The sequence below is a fragment of the Chrysochloris asiatica genome, unplaced genomic scaffold (genome assembly GCF_000296735.1).
Source record: "Chrysochloris asiatica unplaced genomic scaffold, ChrAsi1.0 scaffold00104, whole genome shotgun sequence".
Taxonomy (NCBI): Eukaryota; Metazoa; Chordata; class Mammalia; order Afrosoricida; family Chrysochloridae; genus Chrysochloris; species Chrysochloris asiatica.
In genome coordinates, this window is record NW_006408622.1 from 8,946,799 (window position 1) to 8,951,362 (window position 4,564).

A 4,564-nucleotide genomic window follows, 5' to 3' on the forward strand; every position below is an offset into this window, starting at 1 on the left:
ATATATATATATATATAACACTTTGTTTTTTGGGTAAGATATGAAGTCTGTTGTCAAGACATTGTGGTGCTGTTGTATCTGGGAAATGGTGTGGACATGCTACTCTGATGATAGTTTGGTAGTACTGGGGCTCTCGTCACCTGGCTCTGAATAGACTTGGTAACAGGTAGGGAGTGTGGGCACAAGTCTCTGATGGCTGGTCATGCAGAGCAGGTGAGAACAGGCTGGGTGGGTATTGTCACCACCTGTCATTGATTCAATGGCACTGGAGTAGGTGGTAGCACTTACCCAGTGCATAAAGTTGCTATGAGTTGAAATTGACTCAGTGGCACGTTAACTATAGCAATCATTACAAAGGTATCCTTCCTTTGTCTTCTGGCTTACAGAGATTCTGACGGTAAGTTTGTGGGTCTTACTTTGTCCCCATGCCTTTTGCAGTCTCTGCTCTCAACATCACTCCCCCCCGCCCACCCCTATTAATTTTCAACAATTTGCTTTATGTTTTTCTTTCTTGGGATTCCTTGAGATCATTTAGCTCTGCTACTAATGTGTGGTCCTTCTGAGGTTTCTACTGAATCCTGGTCATCAGGATCTCAGCCCTGTGTAAGTCCTGGGCATTTTTCAACTCCCTGATTGCTCTTTGCTCAATATTTTGGAATTTCACCCTAAACATGTAGGTTTGTAAATTTCAGCAAAGTCAAGATGACCTCTGTACACATTTCTGGTGTTCTTTTCTGCATAGCTACATCCTCTCTGGAATTCTAGCCTCCAAGTCTTCCCAATAATTCTCTCAACACAGTAAAATCGACATGCTTTTCTGGGGGAACCTCCTTCTTCTGCCCCATCGTCCAGAACGTGTTTCCATGTAGAAAGATGGTGTGACTTCATTTTCTTGTCAGGTATCACAGTCCCTGTCAATCTGTCGCTCCATCATGGCTCAAATGGAACTCTGTGTGATAAAGCTGGGTTCCTTTACGTGGCACTGATTCTTTGAAAAAACAGCTTGAGCAATTGTTACCCTAAGCCCTGAGTTACCTTTGCCCAGTTTTCTACTTTTGCCCTAGTGTTCAACTTATGTCTATGTTGGTGGACATTTCCTGGTTAAGCTGTACAATTTAGTTTTGATTATCTTTAGCTAGTCCCTGGCCTACACTGTGATGGGTGTGCACCTTGCAAGGATTGGTCAATATACTATGCAAATGAAATGACTATAGCCTACTATGCAAATGAAGTATCTGTGGCCTACTGAGGGGGGATTGGTTAGTTTGTGGCCCTGGTGGTAGGGTCATGTCTTGAAACTGATGAAAAGTTTACTTATATGTGCAGCCAACTCCACAGAAGTTGGTAGACAAGCAGGCAGACAGGAATAATAAGAGAAAAGGCAAGAGAATAGAGAGAGGAGGGGAGGAATCTTTCAAAAGATCTAACACTGAAGGGCTGAAAGACTTAAGATAGCAAGACAGAAGGGGGCCAATGACAGAGTCAGTGATAACAGCTCCCGAAGGGGCCTTCAGCAGCCCGTGGTGATGGCAGGGAGGCCAGAGACAGGAAGTTTTGAAGGGCTGGGAGGAAGCCTGTCCTGAGGGTGTTGAGGGGAAGTCTGAAGAGCTGAGAGGTGTCCATGGCTCCGAGGGAGTCCACATACCACAGAAGGACCTGGCTACTTACATGACTAGGCTGATAGTGCTGCCGTGTATCAAACCAAGGGCTGTGTTCTCTACTTGAGGGGAGCCTTCCAGACTTTGCTTACATGCTTCCTGATGCTGAGTTGTACCCTGTTCTTTCCTTAGCCACATAACTAACTGTAAGAATGGTCTGTGAGCTCTGTGTGGCCGCTGTAAGGAATTTTCCAACCCGGCAGGGAATTATTAGTGCCATGAGGAGGGCAGCTCGTGTGAGAATTGATAAACAAGAGGCTGGAGAGTGGAGGTATGTCTGGTGTTTGCCTCAGAGAATCAGCTTTGGGCTGATGGGAATTCTTACTATCTGAAGTTAGACAGGTTCTGAAGCTACTACTACCATTTCAGTCTGTCAAACTACGTAATCTATCATTTGGGGGTTGGTTATGATATGGAGAATGAGTAGTCAGTCACACATTACTGGTGAGAGCATGTGTGAATGACTTTTTCAAACGTTAACTAGGAATAATCTATTAAAACATTTAAAAAGTACATACACTTTGATTCAACAGTCTCATCTGTAGAAATCTATTTTATAGAAAAATAAAGGCACCAATATGGAGAGCAGGGTTTTTAATATGTTTTTTTCCCTTTCTGTCCAAATCCTTTGAATCACTGTTCCCAACCCTTACTGCCCTGACTCGCCTTTCCCCTTTGCTCTAGGAACATCAGGAACATACACACTAAGGACTTAGTGCTGCAGTGTTGATTTAAACCTAGGATAAGATGACAAACCGGGAAGAATACCAGAGAGCTGTGATCTCTCAACCCTTAAAAGAATGTAACTTTAAGACCAAGGTTTCTGAAATGACCATTAACATTTTTTGGGCAACCACATCCTAGGATGAAGGCACGTTGACTCAGTGGGACATAAAACTGTAGCCCCAAATTAAAGTGCCATAAGACTCTGAGAGAAGAAGGTAATAATGCAGGTACACTGATACCTAGAGGGGTATACCAGTTTGGACTGTATGGGGAGGGCAAGGCAGGCAAGGCAATCTTTCGGAGAAGGATTCTTACTGCCTTCCAGAGCAGTCAATAAAACGTATGTTGATTCTTATCCCGTCTCTGATATTGTCGATAGCAGCTGGCGGTGGGCCAGTTCCAGTAACAATATGAAAGAATAACTGTGCAAGTATATTTATTGCACTAATTTGTCAAATCAAAGAAACAACCTAAATATTCACTTTGTGGGGAATGGTAAAATTAATCACGGCATTGTTGTTCCTATGTGTTATTCTGTGAGTATTTTTACAAATTAGAAAAGCAAGGTATACAAACCAAATGCAATGTGCTGACCTCCCTTCAAGTCCTCAAACCAACCATGAATCAGATCAAAATGGATGGAATTTTAGATACATTCTGAAATATGTACAAAGTGAAGACTAGAACATACTGGTTTGGCTCTAAAATATCCCAGCAAAAGCAATCGGGAAGAGGGAACAAGAAAGGCATACCTTTTTTTAAAAAAAAATGAACAATCACTAAAGATAAGTGATAGGTATATGGCTGTGTATTTTATTATTCTATTTTTGCATTTTTGAAGGTTTTTACCATAAAAACTTTTTAAAAGCAGGTTATAGATACAAGTACAGTTATCTCATTAAGATGTACTATCAAAAGATTCAAATGCAGACCATTCTTCAGAACAGCAAAAAATATCAAAAAGTAAACCCCGAAGTTCTAGCATTAATTGGGGAGTAAGAGTGGTGGTTTTAAAAATATTTGCATTAATTCTTTGGTATAAGGTAAATTTTACAAGAGAAATGGAATGACGTTTGAAAAGGAAAACATGAATAAAAAACCAGCTTAATTTCAACCATGTCTTGTGATGGTAACTAAAAAATAAGAAGTAGAAACTAAAGCAGTATTGCATCCACTATACGCTTTTAGTAATTCTTGGATTCATGTACCTTATACCCACTTCAGTGGGATATTCCAAATTTCAAAACAGGATTTATGAAATCAGCAGCAGTGCTGAATATTTATTAAAATTTCCCTTTCAAAAATATAACAAAAGCAGCAATGAAAACATTTTCATTAAATTAGATGATGAGATACTGAAGAGAGGATACTGAAAACTTGAATGAGGGATTTTTTTCCTCTAATAGTATAAAAAACATCACATACACACACCCAAATTGAATTAACTACCACAATGCCTGAAATTTCTAGTTAGTCCTTTTAGTTAAGACAGGGTATCTCCAAGTGTGTCCACAACCTAATGACAGTAATAAATATCAGAGAAGAAAATGGATTCCTAGTTAAGCTTAGGAAGCAATGAGTTTAACAAAAGTAATCTTTTTCTTATTGAAGGTCTTCTCAAAATCTTTTTATTGGGTGTGTTCCAAGTTTATTTAGGGCACCTATTTGATGGCACTTAGCAACAACAACAAGTGTGTTTGTTTTGTCAATAATGGAATTTGGTTAGTCACAGCCTCACATGCAGTCGGGTAGAAGCCTCTCTCTTCAAATATATTTTGGAGCTATTATTTCTTGAATGTAGTGTTTTGGAAATGGCTGGCCTGAAGTACTGTCCATAAAAGGTCTCATCAATGCCTTGTAGGATGGAAGAGCACTGCCCCATTGAGTTCTCAATGCTGCAAACCTTTACTCAAGCAGACTGTGACATCTTTCTCCCATGGAGCAACTGGTGGGTTTGAACTGCAGACCTTTTGGTGATCAGCCAGGAGCTTAGCAGCAAAACACCACCAAAGTTTCTAAGTTAACACAGGCCTTCTAAAAATGAGCTGATTCTGAGCCAAATCTAAAGGGCGGCCTAGGCCTACATTCATTACAATTACAATATGGATTCTCTAACATACTACCAGGGAGCAGGGGAGCTCTAGATGGTAAGCACTGGACTGTGGACCACAGGCAGAGCT